Raw genomic sequence first — 19,058 nt, forward strand, 5'->3', positions numbered from 1 at the left:
CTCTCCAGAACTTGAGGACAAGCCACACCTCACTAAGGGAGGAGCTGACTAAGCAGCTACTGCTGAAAGACAGGAAAAAAACTGGGAAGACTCCCAACCACCTAGTAAGACTAAGACAGAGCTTCTGCTTAAATACCAGGACTGGACACTGAAGGAGTAACACCAGAACTACTAAGATTGAAATTCTATTGTTCCTGAACCTGGAATTTTTTTTATGTGTTTGTTTGTTTGTTTTGTTCCCTGTTTGTTTGTCCACCACCTCTACCTCTTGATTCTTTTGGTTCTCTCTTTTTTTTTCTTTCTTTCTTTCTTTGTTTTGTTAGTTTTACTATTGTTAGTTAACTAATACTAAATGACACACAGACCAGGGACAGAAACAGCACCAAGTGGAGTGGTGGGAAGACAAAAAAGGGATGGAAATCATTCTTTCCCAAAAAGTAAATTAATACAGAATTCAGAGGGAAATGAAGAAAACAGATACCCAGTTCCAGATCCAAGAAAACAAAGATAAACTATGCTAAGGAACCCAACTAAGCCCACAAGAACAACCTGAAAGAAGAAATCCTGCAAGTAATCACTGAGAATTTTATGGAGATGTTACTAGACATGATCAACCAAAACATACAAGAGGCCCTCAAGAAATTCCAAGACAACAAAAATAAAGAATATGAGAAGACACAAAAACAAATAAATGAACTCATAGGAGCCCTAAATAAACACCAAAGTGAAACAGAGAACACCATAAGTAGAGAGATAAATGAATTAAGCATGAAAATTGACAATATTAAAGAAGAAGTGACACATGATATGGAAAAAACTCAAAAAAAAAAAAAAAGAGAGAATGAAACAGAAATACAAAACACAATGGAAAACCACTCCAGCAGACTAGAAGAAGCAGAAGGCAGAATCTCAGAACTTGAAGATGAAATGAAAATTAAAGGAAAAACTGAAGAGCTATTAGTCAAACAGCTCAAGAACTGTGAAAGGAATATGCAAGAACTCACCGACTCTATCAAAAGACCAAACCTGAGAATCATGGGCATTGAAGAAGGAGAAGACCTGCAAGCAAAAGGAATTCATAACATAGACAACAAAATAAAACAGAAAATTTCCCAAATCTAGAGAAAACTATGCCCATTAAGGAACAGGAAGCCTCCAGACACCAAACAGACTTGACAAAAATAGAACTATCCTATGACGTATTATCATTAAAATAACAAGAACAGAGAATAGAGAAGAATATTGAAAGCTGAAGGAGAGAAAAAAAACAAATAACATACAAAAGTAAATCCATCAAAATCACAGATTTCTTAACAGAAACCATAAAAGCAAAAAAAGCATGGAGTGAGGTATTCTGAGTACTGAATGAAAATAACTTCAACTCTAAGATACTCTATCCAGCAAAACTATCATTCAAAATAGATGGAGCAATAAAAGACTTCCATGATAAGCAGAAAGTAAAACAATATATGACCACCAAGTCACCACTACAAAAGATTCTTCAAGGAATTCTGCACACAGAAAATGAAAGTAAACAAAACCATGAAAGGGCAGGCAGTACCAAACCACAGGAGAAGAAAAGGCAAGAAAGTAGAGATTAACACTGATTTAACTCCACACAATCAGACCCTTAAACAACAAAAATAACTAAATGACAGGAATCACCACATACATATCAATACTAACACTGAATGTTAACAGACTTAATTCGCTTATCAAAAGACACCATTTGGCAAACTGGGTTAAAAGGGAAGATCTAACAGTCTGTTGCTTACAGGAGACCATGCTCATCGACAGAAACAAGCACTGGCTTAGGATGAAAGGCTGGAAGAAGATTTACCAAGACACTGGCCCCCCAAAACAGGTAGAAATAGCAATACTTATCTCAGACAAAGTAGACTTCAAACTTACATTGATCAAATGAGATAAAGAAAGACAATCTATACTAATAAAAGGGGAAATACACCAAAAGGAAATAACAATTATCAACCTACATGCACCCAATGTCAATGAACCCAATTTCATCAAACATACTCTGATGGACCTAAAAACATAGATAGACTCCAACACAGTGGTAGTGGGAGACTTTAATACCCCTCTATCAGCAATAGATAGGTCATCCAAACAAAAAATCAATAAAGATATTCTAGAATAAATCACACCATAGAACAAATGGACCTAGCTGATGTCTATAGAATATTTCATCCAACTTCTGCACAATATACATTCTTCTTAGCAACCCATGGAACTTTCTCCAAAATTGATCATATCTTAGGGCACAAAGTAAGCCTCAGCAAATATATGAAAATAGAAATAATACTATGCATTCCATCTGATCACAGTGTATTAAAACTAGAACTCAACAACAAAAACAACAGCAAAAAATGCAAACAATTGGAAGCTGAACAACACATTGTTCAATGATCAATAGGTCATTGATGAAACAAAAGAGGAAGTTAAAAGGTTTCCTGGAGTCTAATGAAAATGAATACATGACCTAACAGAACTTATGAGATACAGCAAAGGCAGTCCTAAGAGGAAAGTTTATAGCCATGAGTATATATATTAAAAGGACAGAAAGATCTCAAATCAATGACCTAATGCTACATCTCAAACTCCTAGAAAAACAAGAACAAGCAAATCCCAAAACAAGCAGAAGGAGAGAAATAAAAAAATAAGGGCAGAAATTAATGAAACAGAAATTAAAAAAACCATACAAAGAATCAATGAAACAAAAAGCTGGTTCTTTGAAAAAATAAGTAAGATTGACAGACCACTGGCAAACCTGACTAAAATGAGAGAAAAAACCAAAATCAATAAAATCAGAAATGCAAAAGCAGAGATAACAACAAACACCATGGAAATCCAGGAAATCACAAGAGATTATTTTGAGAACCAATATTCTAATAAATTTGAAAATCTAGTAGAAATGGACAGATTTCTAATACTTATAACCATCCAAAATTGAACCAAGAAAATATCAACCCCCTGAATAGATCTATAACACAAAATGAAATTGAAGCAGCAATAAAGAGTCTCCAAAAAAGAAAAGTCCAGGACCTGATGGATTCTCTGCTGAATTCTATCCAACATTTAAAGAAGAATTAATACCAACCCTCCTTAAACTGTTCCATGAAATAGAAAGGGAAGGAACACTGCCTAACTCATTTTATGAAGCCAGTATTACACTTATCCCAAAACTGGATAAGGACATATCCAAAAAGGAGAACTACAGGCCAATATCCTTAATGAACATTGACACAAAAATCCTCAATAAAATAATGACAAACCAAATCCAACAATATATCAGAAAGATCATTCACCATGACCAAGTTGGCTTCATACCAGGGATTCAGGGATGCTTCAACATACACAAATCTATAAATGTAATGTAGCACATTAATAGAAACAATGACAAAAACCACTTGATCATCTCCATAGATGCAGAAAAAGCCTTTGATAAGATTAACACTATTTCATGATAAAAGCTCTAAGAAAACTAGCAATAGAAGGAAAGTACCTTGACATTGTAAAAGTTATATATGACAAACCTACAGCCAACATCATACTTAATGGGGAAAAACTGAAACCATTTCCCCTAAAGTCAAGAATGAGACAAGGATGCCCACTATCCCCACTCCTATTCAACATTGTCCTGGAATTCCTAGCTAGAGCAATAATGCAAGAAGAAGAAATAAAATGAAAACAAATAGGTAAAGAAATAGTCAAATTATCCCTATTTAAGATGACATGATCCTATACCTCAAAGACCCAAAAAAACTCCACCCAAAAACTCCTTGACACTATAAACACCTTCAGCAATGTAGCAGGATACAAAATGAATGTACAAAAATCAGTAGCCTTTCTATACACCAACGATGAACAAACTGAGAAAGAATACAGGAAAACAATTCCATTTACAATAGCCTCGAAAAGAATAAAATACCTAGGAATAAACTTAACAAATGATGTAAATGACTTCTACAAGGAGAACTACAAACCACTGAAGAAAGAGATCAAAGACTACAGAAGATAGAGAGATCTCCCATGCTCATGTATTGGCAGACTCAACATAGTAAAAATGGCTATACTACCAAAAGCAATCTACATGTTCAATACAGTTCCTATCAAAATCCCAATGATATTCATCACAGAGGTTGAAAAATCTACCCTAAAGATCATTTGGCAACACAAGTCTGTAAATAGCCAAGACAATATTTAGCAAAAAGAGCAACCTTGGATGTATCACAAAACCCGACTTCAGACTATATTACAGAGCCGTAGCAATAAAAACAGCATTGTACTGGCACAAAAACAGATATGAAGTCCTCAAATATGAATTCACACAGCTACACCCACCTTATTTTAACAAATGTGCCAAAAACATATGATGGAAAAAAGAGAGCCTTTTCAACAAATGTTGCTGGGAAAAGTGGCTATCTGCCTGCAGAAAACTGAAACTAGATTCATGCCTATCACCCTGTACTGGTATTAACTGAAAGTGGATCAATGACTTTATATCAGACCCAAAACTCTGAAGTTAGTACAGGAAAGAGCAAGGAATACTCTGGAAGCAATAGGTATCAACAAGGACTTCCTCAGTAGAACTCAAGTGGCCCAGCAACTAACAGAAAAAATTGACAAATGGGACTATATGAAATTAAAAAGCTTCTGCACAACAGAAGAAATGGTCTCTTAATTGAAGAGACCACCCACAGAGTGGGAGAAAATATTTGCTAATTGTATATCTGACAAAGGACTGATAACCAGAATATATAGGGATCTCAAAATTAAACTCCCCAAATCAATGAACCAATAAAGAACTAAAGAAAAGAGAACTTTTTCAAAGGAAGAAGTCCAAATGGACAAAAACACATGAAAAAATGCTTACCATCCCTAGCCATAAAGGAAGTACAAATCAAAACTACACTAAGATTTCTCCTCATTCTTGTTCAAATAGCTATCATCAAGAACACCACTACCAACAAATGTTAGTAAGGATGCAGGAAAAAGGAACCTTCATACACTGCTGGTGGGAATGTAAGCTAGTACAACCATTTTGGAAAACAATATGGAAGCTTCTGAAAAAACTAAACATAGGATCTAGCAATACCACTCTGCCATATGATCCAGCAATACCACTCCTAGGTGACTCAGGTTATTACAAAGGCACCTGCATGCCCATGTTTATTGCAGCATTATTCACAATAGCCAAGTTATGGTAACAGGAAAGATGCCCCACTACTGACAAATGGATTAAGAAAATGTGGTACTTATACACAATGGAATTTTATTCAGCCCCCAAAAGAATGAAATTTTGTCATTCGTAAGTTGAAACTGGAGAACATCATCTTAAGCAAAGCTAGCCAGGCTCAGAAGGCCAAAAATCATATGTTCTCCCTCATATGCAGATTATAGTCTGAAAACAAATGCAGTAATATTATTGGACATGGGTCACACACTAAGGGGAGAATGCGCTCAGGAGGAATAGGAAAGGGAAGGAAACCTAAAACTGGACTGTGGTTGATGTGCTCACTGTAGAGTGAATAAAGTAATCTTAAACTGGCAGAGGCCACTATGGGAAGGGGACTAGGAAGTAGTGAAGAGGTCTGGTAGAGATGTATCAAGGCAGGATGCAATACACATGTGCATGGAAGCAACACTAGGAATCTCTATGTATAGCTATCTTTATCTCAAATTAGCAAAAATGCTACGTTTTTGTTATTATCACTTATGTTTTCTCTTCAACAAAATTGGATATCAAGAGGGCAGAACAGGTTCTGCCTGGAAGGGTGGGGGGGCGTAGCCCAAATAATGTATATACATGTGAGTAAATGTAAAAACAATAAAACAGAAAAAAGTTAAAAAAAAAAGAATAGCAGCTACCATCAAAAACACAAACAACAACAAATGTTGGTGTGGATGTAGGAAAAAAGGAACATACATACACTATTGATGGGAATGTAAGTTAGCACAACCACTGTGGAGAACAGTATGGAGGCTCCTCAAATACTGAAAACAGAACTGCCATACGATCCAGCAATTCCACTCCTAGGGATATATATACCTGAAGAAATGTAAGTCAGGTTACAATAAAGACACCTGCGCATCCATGTTTATTGCAGCACTATTCACAATAGCTAAGCTATGGAAACAGCCAAGATGCCCCACTACCGATGAATGGATTAAGAAAATGTGATATTTATATACAATGGAATTTTATTCAGCCACAAAGAATAATTAAATTTTGTCATTTGCAGATAAATGGATGGAACTGGAGAACATCATCTTAAGCGAAGTGAGCCAGACTCACAAGGTCAAAAGCTGCATGTTTTCTCTCATATATGGAATATAGACTTAATACAAATATAGCAATATTATGAAAAACTGGTCACACTAAGTGGAGATCACATATGAGAAGGGTAGGGTAAAAGACGGAAACGAAGAAGATGAATGTGGGTTGATACACTCTCTATAGAAGAATGAATATAGAGTTCTTAAACCAGCTGAAAGCACCGTAAGAAAGTGACTAAGGTGGAATGAAGAAAAATAGAGATGAAACAATTGGGGCTATAATACATATATAAATAGAAATATCACAAGGAAACTCCTTGTGTAGCTACCTTTATCTCAAAAAGTAAAAATGTCATTTTTTTCTTTTTTCTTCTACAAAATCAGAGAATAGGAGGGTGGAATGGGTCCTGCCTGGGGTGGTGGTGGGGTTGTTACCAGTGGGAGCAGGGAGGAGGCAGGGAACAGGGGTAGGAGGATGAATATGGTGCAAGTACTGAGCGCACATGTATGTATATGCAGAAATGATACCTGTTGAAACTGTTCCAGGAATGGGGGGAGTGGAGGATAAAGGAGAGTGGTGGTGGGGGGTGAATTCAAGTATAATATATTTGATACATTGTAAGAACTTTTTAAATGCTACAATGCACCCCCACCCAGCACAGCAATAAAAAAAAACCAGTTCTGAATACAAGGGTAGCTGAGGATGAACAGTCAATTGGCAGAGTGGAGGATTCTGCGGGTAGAAATTACTGGGTTGGGCACCAAGTGTAGGTAATTCTTGCTTTACTGGCCTGACACAATTCTCAGTGAAATGGACTCAGCAGATGAAGGTCAATAAGCCACGGACGATGCCAAGTGGAGAAAAAGAGGCTGACTAAAGGTTTATTAAGGAGGAAGTTCTTGCCACCAGCAATGTATAAGGATTCCAATTTCTCTACACACTAACACTTGTTATTGTCTCTCAAATGTCTGTTCAAATTTTCTGCTCATTTTTAGCTGGATTATTTGGTTTTTTCCCTTTAAATTATAAGAATTCTTTATGTATCATGGAAACTAGACCCTTGTTAGATACATGGTTTGTAAATATTGTCTGCCAATTTGTGAGTCATCTTTTTACTTTCTTGGTAATATTCCTTAAAAACAGAACTTTTTATTTTAATGAAATTCAGTGTATTTTTAGTTATCTTTGATGTCTTCATTGTCTTTTAAATTAAGGTCAAATTTTCACAAATAAATCATAGAATCAAGAAGGGATATCCTCAAATATTATATGGGAACCACCCAGGAGCTTTTGAATACCCAGCTTCTTCCATCCTGCTCCAAGACATTCTGATTCTGTAGGCATGGATCTTAATCTGTTAGTCTAAATGAGCAGTTCAGGAGATTCCCATGTATGAGGCCCTACCACCATATTTCAAGCCAATTGTCTTCTAAGAACATACTTTAGAGACCACAGTTTATACCTCTGTGGTGAACTTACTTTAGAATGACTCTAATGACTTCACACCCCTCATCAAAGCTCCTCTCTTTGAGCAATGAAACCTGTGATTTGCTTTTAACCAATAGAACATTGCAAAGTCGATGGACTGTCACTCTCATCACTGCTTTCCTGGGTGAGACTCATCCTCTTGGCTGAAGAGAGTCTCCTGCTGGCCTGGGAGAAGCAAACAACCATGGTTTGAGCTGCCTGTCAAAAGGCCTCGGAATTGTGAGTAATCTAGCTGACAGGCAGTAAGAGGTAAGGGCAGTCAGAAATGAATACTCCCACAACCTGCATCAGCTTGGAAGCAGATTATTCCCTCCTCAAGCCTCCAATTCAAGCCAACACAGAGATTGCAGCCTTATGAGACCTTGAGCAAGAATGCTCCAAAGCAGTGCCCAGACTTGGAGCCATAGCAACTGCAGCACAGGTATGTGTTTTGAAGTGCTGTTTGTGGTATTTGTTACAGCAATAGAAGTGATTATACTTTCTTAATCAATGCCATTTCATTAATGAAAATACATATTTTTAACTGTCTTGAATGTTACCTAAAATCCAAAGTATTATTGCTAGGCTTGGTGGTACTTGCCTATAATTTTAGCAACTTGGAAGATGGAAATCAGAAGGATCACCGTTTAAGGCCTGCCAGAGCAAAAAGTTAGTGAGACCCCCATCTCAACAAATAAGGTGAATATGTTGGGACATTCTGTAATCCTACATATTCTAGAAGCACAGGAATGAGTGGTTCAAGCCATAGAGCGCCAGCCTAGCAAGTGGAAGGCCCAGAGGTCAAACCCCAGTACTGCCAAAAGAAAAAAAAGTAAATACTTGGAGAAAAAAAAAAATCAAAGCAATGACATAAAGGGCTTCTTTGCTTTCCAAATATATGAAACTCTGTTTCCAACTTTGATATTTACCTTAAAGTTCAGATTAACTTTATATAGATTAAATGTTGTTCTCTGAAAGTTCCAAAGCAAGATGGTGGCTGCCAGTAACATTTGCCATTTCCTTTCTAAACAGCCCCTTCATGCTACTCCTTCTTCATGCTTATTATTATAGAGACCCCTCTCCCAAAGTAAAAATTATAGTGGTCGGACAAAGGAAATTTTCTAGTTGATAACTAACTATATTAATAGGAAAGCTCTTGTGGTGTATTAAGTATTATATTTTAGCCTGAAAACATTATCATTATGGAAAGATTAAATGATTCAAAATCAGGTGCACTTGGGAAACTGCTTAATAGCAAGTATTATTCACCAGTACAGCATTGGTTAAACATGTATAGTCCCTGGTCCCTGAGCAGGGACCTGGGATTTTGTACATTAAGTAAGTGCCCAGGTGAATCTTACGATTAGTTACATTTGTGAGAATGTGTGATGTGGGAAGTACACCTGCACTACTGTTAACTGATTAATGAACAGATAGATTGATGTGTTGGCATTCAACGTTTAATTATTAATATGCCGACTCAGCCTCTGCATTGGGGCTGCAGAGAGGTTTAAGTAAAAGACCTGTACTGACACACACCATCAGTTAGGACTGGAGGAAACTACATGCATTGAATTTATTATACAGCTGGCTTCTAATAACTTTTTTCTATGGGGAAAGTAAGGTCTATGCACAATGGAGGCACACCATTCAGAACAAATATTTGGGAGAATTTACTGTTTCCAATATTATTAATAAACATGTCCCACATATTCTCAGAGCACAGCAAGCAAAGGAGACTTGGGGCTTTCCGATGGCAGAAGAGACCAAAAAAGTGGAGTGGGAGGAAGCCCTTGATGTCTGCTCAGGGTTCAGTGAACGCTCAGGACACTCAGAGTCAAAGGTTGAGTCTCTCTTCTAAATGGAAGATCTGAGAATGCTTTTTGTTTAGTGGTTTCCTAGACCTGTGGTTAGCAAAAAAATCTTGCCAATTTTGATGAATTAGTTGCAAACGAATCAGAAACATGTGGGCTTATAGGTATTCACATTTTGAAATAGGGGAAAGGAACTTGGAGGATATGTTGAGTTCATGCCAAAGTTTAAATGTTTTAGAAGTTGTCTGTGGTATTTTCAAAACACAAAACATTTCCACTCTGTCAGCATTCTAGTTTCAATGTATTTATATAATGCTTATTTAGCCTTAAACCCAAATTAGCAGAAAGGATCATTTTGCAAAATAACCAACATTTTTACTAACTCACAAGCACTGACTTGGCAGGGCTCTATATTCTTAGTCAATCTTTAATATTCATGCTTTTTTAAAAAAGTTAATTTTCCATATCACAAAATAAGAATAGCACAAAGGTAAATGGTTCCAAGACCAGAACATATTCACTACCACATCCTCCCATTGATTGATAGGTCCTTAATAAATGCAAATAACATATAGAATTCAGCATATAATTATTCAGTGTATGTTCTCAAAAAACATACAAAATTAATATAATATTAAAGTATCATAATATAGCTAAGGGGACATTACATAAAAAGAATAGTGTCTAATTTGTGTATATCAGACAATTTTTCCATTTAAAATTTTCTATTACTTTATATCCTGTCCAGATAATTGATTAAACATTAGCACATTTTTCTGAATTATAAACTGTTTTATCTACAAAATATATGTCTAAAAAATGCTAAATGGATGCCAAAATAATCCAGCAATTCTGAATATTTGATCATGATACAAACACTTAAGGACTTCAGTTATTTAGTTATTTATATTAAAAAATACAGAACAACTTTGTACAGAGATGAGGTTTTTGAATGAGAACATAAGAGATAAACTTCATGTGCTCAATAATACCTAAAGGGCAATAGAGTTCAAGATGAATTTTATTGCTCCCCATTGCTCTATAGCAATTCTTCAACATATTAAAGTTTGCAAACTGCTAGACTAGACTTGAGGATGCAACAAAGAGGAGCTACTGAGCAGAGATTCCTGCAGCTAAACCTTTCTGCTTTTAAGTGCATACTTTTTTTTTAGTGGGACTGTGGTTTGAACTCAGGGATTCGAGCTTGCAAAGTAGGCACTCTACCACTTGAGCCACTCATCCTTCTTTTAAAATACTTGTGAAATCTCCCTGGACAAGAGAGAGAATAGGCATGTGCTTCCTCCCTGCTGCCATTCTTTCCTTCCCTCACCTTTGTAGTTTGGATTTTATAACCTTAAGACATGTTTGGGTGAAGCTCTGAAGCAATAGTGAAGTTATATCATAGAGAGGTTATTTCTAAAGACAGATCCTAAGATAAAGACCTTTTCATATGATATAATTCATTTGGGAGGAGAAAGTCAATTTAAGTAAGGTAAGCTTGTATTTTTATATTGCCATCTTGTTGGAAAAAAGAAAGCTAAGGAAAACTTTTGGGGATCCTACTTGTTTTTATTAAATATAATAAAAAATAATTTCTCCCAGAAATTGGAGACATGTTAGTAATATGAATGCAAAAAAAAGGCAGTCAGTAGACCATGAAGAAGAAACCATCTCAAAATTTAAAGAGCATCCAAATCATCTAGTGATTCAGTTCAACACATCTTCTGACTCAATAGAGATTCTGCAAGTCTACCCAGGTGACACTGTTGCTGCTGGTCTCAGCCCGCCTTGTGAGCAGCAAGGCTGTAGACCCATAGACAACTAACATCAAGTGATTCTTAAATAGCACTGCACTGCATTGAAGATTAAACTATGACAGCAATTACAAACCAAAATTAATCCATAAAACCAAACAATAACAACCTAGTGAACCAAAATTGTTACTCTTTGATTTATTAGTTGTATTACTAAACACAGCTATTGTGTTCTGTATTGTCAGACAAATATTATTCTTCTGTTCACATTACCAAATCAAATAGTCAACAGAAATCACACAGAGGGTCTTATTTAGAAATAGAGGCTCATTTTATGCAGGTAGATAATGGAGTTTTTGCAGCATGGTGTTTTTAGGTGTCAGTAATTAAGACAATGAAAACAACTTGTGAAACATGAGTTATAAATGTTTACATAAAAGGATTTTATATTTATGCTCAAAAATTGATAGTTTTTATGATTCTGGACTATATTGGAGTACTTACAAAACAAAACAAAATCCCAGGTTTTGGTATATTCACTGAGACAGAATGCTAAAGGAACAACAAAACAATTTTATAATTATCAAGCTTGTTATTGGAATTCACTGTATATGAATTAATGCAATAACCAGATCAATCAAAAAGCTTATCCATCTCAAGTATTTAATAATTCTCCTTTTAGATTTGTTGTAAACGAAGTGAATCACAATCCCCAAGTAAGGCAAAAGAAAATTACCAACAAGATTTTGCTGATTCAGTTTTCTGGAAATGGAATTCTATAAACCCTTTAAAATTTGAGACATAGGTCTAAAGTGAACAAAATGTTTCTCTCAAGAAACAAAAGAAATAAGAAAAAGGAAAATAATAGAAGGATCTATGTAGAACAGATATTAACTACATAGTGCCAAGTAAATTCTAGCATAGAAAATCCCCTCTGGCAGCTTAGAATGTTAGATTGATTAGAAGAGTATTAGAATATTACCAGGGTTCATGAAACTCATGGGAAGTAATTTCAAAGTGAAGAAGAAAAATAAAAAAAACTTTTACCCTCTGTGTTGAAGAATATTATAATTCAACAACAGACAAAAGGGTTCTGGAGAGTTGCCATGTATTCCATGGAAGAAAAGTAACATAAAATATGTTTAAAACGGATACCAGCTCAGCTAATGTTCTATTGCCAACATCCAGTTATTTGAATTACTCAAGAAATACTAATACAAGCTAATTTCTTGGACTTGCTTTTTCACTTTGTGTATAAAGGAGTGGTAAGTTGTTTTTTCTGAATGACAAACCTGATCTTTCCTCTTTTCCACCTTCCCTGTTATAGCAGCGAATAATATGACTCCTCCATTGGATGCTTACAGCCTTAAATTCAGGGAATACAAGTTAGCTTATAGGAATGTATTTTGCACTCAGCATAAGGAAAGACAACCTTGTTTAAGTAGACTGAAGAGGCACCTTCTACAGAAGTGGTCCTCAAACATAAGGGGAGCGAGAACTACCTAAGGAGTTTATCAAAATGCACATTCCCAGGTTGGGGTTGGAATAGGGCTCACTAACCTGCATAAAATCAAGAACCTCAAGTATAACTGACACTGGTGGCTCGCAGACCACACTTTGAGAAACACTGTTCTCAAATTTGACCTTCAGGCACTGTGGACCATCACTTTCCTCATCTTTTCCTCCCTTTCAGACACTAGAGGATCCAAGTCCTGATGGAGGCATATAGCAACACTGTGGGGGATGAAAAAGTCTGGAGAACTACTTCCACTGGCTTGCTTTGTCTGTCTTTATTTCTCCTTTTCTGACTTTAGAACAATTAATTATACCTTTCAGTTTCATGGTACATGATAATCATTATTGAAAGCAAAGGATTTCCTTTCCTTAATTTTTATCTAAATATTTTACAAATAGTAGCTTGTTTTTTTTTTTTTTACCATTATTACTTCTTGGTTCCTTGAGTTTATTATCTACTTGGTATAGGCAAATAGTTATAAGGTATCTGAAAATCTCAAGAGCACTAACTTCCTTTTTTGGTGATGTGCTGTTTTGACATAAAAAGAACACAACTGCTTCTCTATCTCTATTCACTGCAGCCTATTTAGTCGAGGGCTGTGACGTGCCTCAAACTTCTGGAAATATTGAGGTTCAGTGATTGCCTCCCCAATGGGGGCTCAAGTGTTTGCTTTGCCCAATAGGCTAAAAAGCTTTTTCTTCACGGCTTCCCTAGCCAGGTGTCAGGTGATCATGTTACTGGAGGTCTGGGGAGATCTGAGATCTCGGAGGACTCCAGCACTATGCCCGTGAATGTGAGGGTAGACTTTTCTACCTCCACAGAAGCTTGTTCACCAGGGACCAGAGGCAGGCCTTGAGAAGCCCCAGGTGGTGGGGAAAATTGGCATTGCTAGGGTGCACAGCACTTCTGCAAGAGATGTTACTGGAAGAGGAATCCAGGCACCACTGGTAGTAGTCATGGGTGTCCAGGAGTGAGCCCTGGAGGGGATGGCCACTATGTTCTTACTAGTGAGCCTGCCATGTGAAAATAGATATCAGGGGTAAGGACATTAGTCCATGAAGACTGCTTGCAGAGGAGACCATAGGAGGCCACTCCATGATCAAGATATGTATATATATCATATATATCATACTGCACAATAGTCCCCCCATTATCCTCTGGAAACATGTTACAAGACTTCCAATGGTTGTCTGAAACTATGAATAGTGCCGAATCTTATATAATGCTGTGTTTTTTCCTATATATACATACATATAGTAAAGTTCAATTTATAAATTAAGTATAGTAAGAGAATATCAACAGTAATTTAAAAAGCAACAATTCTAACAATATAGTGTAAGCTATATGGTTTCCCTCTCCTTCTCTCTCTCTCTCTCCTTTACCCATCATCTTCTTGTGATGATGTGATGACAGTTAAAGGGAACACTTTACAGGTTCTCTTTGGCATATCCACTACTCTTGAACTTTGGGGCCATCATTAAGTAAAATACATGTTATTTGAACCCAACGCTGCAAATATAAACAGATGATCTGATGACAACAAAGATGGTTACACACTGAGCAATGGGCAGGTAACTAACATAGAAAACATAAATATTCTTGACAAAGACATAATTTATGAACTAGGCAGGATGGAACAGGGTGGCATGAACATTTTATCATATACTTAGAATATCATGCAATTTCCAACATATAAGTTGCTTATTTCTGAAATTTTCCACTTAATAATTTCAGCACATGGTTGGCTGTAGTGACTGAAACCAAGGAAAGTGAAATGGGGTGGAATTCTGTGTGTTAGTAATTATTCTTAGAGGCTAGAACTTATGGTCTGAGCTTGGTGAGCATATAGATTCCCAAACTCTTACAATTACCTACTCTGTACACCAATCCATAGTAGAATGTCTTGGAAAACACTTTTCTAAATTTCCTACGTCTGTATTTCTAGTTGGGCACAAAAATGTGTGATAGTTTGGAGACGGTTGTTCTCTAAGGGTTCATGTATGTTGGAAGCCTGCTCCAATAGTGTGCAATGTGAAGAGGTGGAACCTTAAAGAGACAGGACTAGTGGAAGATTATTAGGTCACTGGTAGTGCTGCACTTCAAAGGAAGGGAATGAATTCCTGTAATAATGAGTTGTTATAAGAAAGCAAGAATGTTTCCTGCTCTCTCTGATTTTCTTTCACATGCTGCCATGCTGCCATCTGCGATGATACTCTTATTAGAGGCCAAATGGATGGGGATTCTTGAACTTCAGCATTCAAACTTTGAGCTAAACAAGCCTCTTGTCTTTACAAAGCACCCAATCTTGGGTATTTTACTGTAGCAACTGAAAATGAACTAGAACACAGCATGCTACCTGTAAACTTGGGTTATATATTTTTATGTCAATATGCTTTATCTCCTTTGTCTGAGTTACAAACTCTCTGAAAAGATAACAGATACCACATTTTAATGTTTACAGAAACAAGAGCAGTGCTTTCCAGAGCTTTGCTACATAGGGAGAGAAGAATTATTAAGCACCCAACTGTACCAGAAACTATGATGTTTGCTTTATATGTGTACTGGACATTGAGGTTGATGTGACAGCCTCCATTACAATCCCTGCCTTTGTGCAAGAACAAAGAAATAGCTTCTAAATAGTGGATTCACATCATGATCAGCCACTTTCCTTCCTGGAGGATTCTGGTGATGAGGCTAATACCAATCAGAGCATGGCATTCACCTAACGAGTTCTTGGATTATGGTTGGGCATGAGACCTAAATTTGACATTCAAATTGAAGGGAATATTTTTTTTCTCTGTTTTTGGGGAAAGAATTTAGATTGGAGCCAAAGCTGTGGGCAGCAGATTAATGGATGGATCTAGACTGATGTCACTGTGTTACTAAATCAGTCAACCAAATCCAAACCACTTTGTGGCAGATATCTTCTGTTTGTTCCCCATATCCACCCTCCACCCTCATTATCCAGCTTATTGCCTGGATAATGCCTGAAGGTCTGACCTGTGTGGACTATGATCTCTCCCTCTGCTTTCTGGTCATTTTTAAACAATGTGAGCACTGGCAGCAGTCAGAAAGGAAGGGAAGAACATATTGATTCTGATACAGCATCCCATTTTGGAACAACTTGATAAATGAGATAATAAATACAGGGCCCAGACATGTGGAGTATCTTGAACAAAGGATAAACGTGAAGGAAGCCTAATTTAAGTTTAGAAACTGATATTATAAAATACTCGATTATAAAGTTATTGACTTCATTTTAAAATGGAAAATCTACCCTTCCTTAATAATTTTAATTGTGACCACTTGGTTAATGTGTTGTCTGATTTCTCCATTATATGGTAGAGAAGCCTGATTTTTAAAAACCAATATTTGTCACACTGCAAAGCAGTGAGAATGGCTGTCCCCTATTGACTGATTCATCATTTGCTATGATTAATTGAGAGTTTTCGGTCTCCTGAGACCAAAGTCTGGGCCTGAGAGAACACAATCAAAGGATTTCTGTAGATTCTGAATTGTTTTCAGATCCTAACAATTGGCCTCTTACTAGTCAGTTAAATAACTATTAGGGGAAAAAATTCAATCTTTCAACTCTGACTCACATTGATTTTAGTGTGTCTCATCTTTTCCTCTGTAAAATAACTGCCTGTTCAGACCTAGGATGATCTGTTCCTAGGTAGCTGGCAAATTGCTTTGTTCTCAGAAGCAGCTGTGAGAGGAAGGAACCCAAGGTGGAGTGGCAATCATAGGGCTAACACAATGGTTGTGTCACATGAAGGGGATCCCATGGGTCTTACAAGATGGTTCTGGTCTATCCTGACAGTGCTAGAGGTCACATGTCCAATATCTTTCACTTAATTTTTCTCTGGGGATTTTCTCTGTCCCAGAAGGTAGTTGGAAAAACAGTAAATTTTGGCCAAGCTTTGCAGGTGGGTATCTTGATTCTTGAGAAATCTGGATATAATTGATTTAAGTAAACAACTGATCCTCAAAACAGTTCAATTGTTGAGTCAAAATTTATTCCAGGCCTCAAAGACTTTTGGGAGAAGTAAAGCCAACTCCTTATCTGTAATTACATTCTGTTGATTTGTCTGAAATTACTCCCTTTTGTCACTTCAGGTTTACACAAAGCTACCTGAGTCAATGATGGGCATTGTTGGTATGCACAGTACTGATGGAGTAGTGGGTGCAGAAAGGCAAACTTGTGGCCTGTGCAACTCTTTGCAGAATACAAATCATAAAACAAATCTGGCAACTATTATGAGGCTGAAATAAGCACATATAGTCACAGTACAAAGCAATCAAATTATGTATTTAACATAATAATGATTAGTAAAGCTCTACAGGCATCATTTTGAGCTATCCCTGTCATAAGTCCCTAGGGCTTCCTTCGACTATAGGAAACACTGAGAAATGAACAGAGACAGGAAGCTGGGGTGGAACACAGGCTCTGCCAATGGTTTTCTTTTATGTGTGAGCAATTGTTTTAAAATTTAAATGTAATATTCAATGTATCATTTGTCACCACAAATTATCCATTCGATAGTTTACTACAAGTGCCAACTTTTCTGGGTACATTCTGGGTTTTACAAGTGGTTCCATCAAACAATGATCATTATTCTTCAAGGAATTATCCAGAGAAGCTTGTTACATGACAACCATGTGGTTTGAGTTTTGTTGTAAGTGCAGAACAAAGAGACTGACAGTGTTTCTTTTCATTATCTGAGCTGCACAGCTCTGAGGAAACATCAGATAGTTCATTATTCAAATGAGAATATTTTCTTGCCTTTCATTTTCAGTTTTATTTCTGTATATCCATGACATTTCAGCAAGCAAGCTGCCTCCTCTAGAACTGCCATCTGTTTTGCTTTTCAACTGTGAAACCATCTGAGAGAATGAACACCTTCCCCCTCACAGAAATATATGAGGGTGAGGGGAATGGTGTTGCTAATTATATGTATGATTATAGATGAATATATACATATATAATATATATTTATGTCTTCATATATATAGGGGTGTGCTTTTTTCTTTTTTTTTTTCTCTTCCTCCCCTTTTTTGATACTGGAGGATTAATGTACAATTAAGGAATCTGGTCTCAATAAAACAACTAAGGAAAATTGTCTAAATTAACTTCTTCCCATGTCTCAAATCTTCCCCCAGTGAAATAGCATAGACATCCCTAGAGCAGGGATATTTGGGGCTGTTGGTTCTGGAATATTCTTGGCATTAATAATAGTATCTCATCTAATATGCTGGTTCTAAATTACTAGTTGTTGAATGAAGTGGGGTGAATATCAGAGTCCTTCCTGAGTAATTTTGGCATGGTAAGCATATAACAGACAGAAATTATTCTTCTTTGCTGTGAGGTTCTTATCATCACTCCCACTCAGAAGTACTTGTGATCTTCTTTTGCCCTGTGCTCATCTATCCTATACTAGGATGATGGCTCTTGGTGGGGATGCTTCCAGTGATTTGTGTTTTACTAGATGAAAAAGCAAAGATACCTTGAGACATATCCTATGAGTTGTCAGGCTACCCTACCAACTCTCTAGGGTTACTTAAATTATTACCAATGAGAGCATAACTTGGACCCTGATCTCAGTAATTTTGGTACATGAATATATTGAGAGCAGAAGAAATTGAAACCTGTTGTCATTGTGATCACTAACATAACTCAGGATATCTGTGAAAAATACTCTCCCAAGTACAAGTTAAGACAACACAGTCCAACTGGCCATGAAACTACCGCTGTGGACTGGCTTGATGTCCTACTACTAGAAGTGGATTAGCTCATTTCAGTAGACTCCCCACAGAAGCAGATCAACTGGTTTTCAGGTATTCATGGTGGAAATAATTCATGGTCACATATTGGACCTTTTCAGTCCATGCATAGCAAAATGGAGAGTAGCAGAATCTTTGATTTTTCTTGACAGAGATAGAGATGGAGGTAATTCATATCCCCAAAGTCTGATGGCTGACATGAGAGCTAAAAACCTGACAATATTTTTTAGAAATTGCTTTAATCAGAAGTTTTGAATGGCTCCCCATTCACTACAAAACGGAACCTGGGATTATAAGCAAGATTCATAAGTATCTAAGCCAGATTTAGCTTCTCAGAATAAAATCTCTTTGCTTACCCACTGTGTGCTGGAAATTGCCTGGAGTACAGTCATCCTTCACTAAACACTCACTTCTTGGTACCCTACCAT

The sequence above is a fragment of the Castor canadensis genome, chromosome 6, assembly GCF_047511655.1.
Source record: "Castor canadensis chromosome 6, mCasCan1.hap1v2, whole genome shotgun sequence".
Classification (NCBI taxonomy): domain Eukaryota; kingdom Metazoa; phylum Chordata; class Mammalia; order Rodentia; family Castoridae; genus Castor; species Castor canadensis.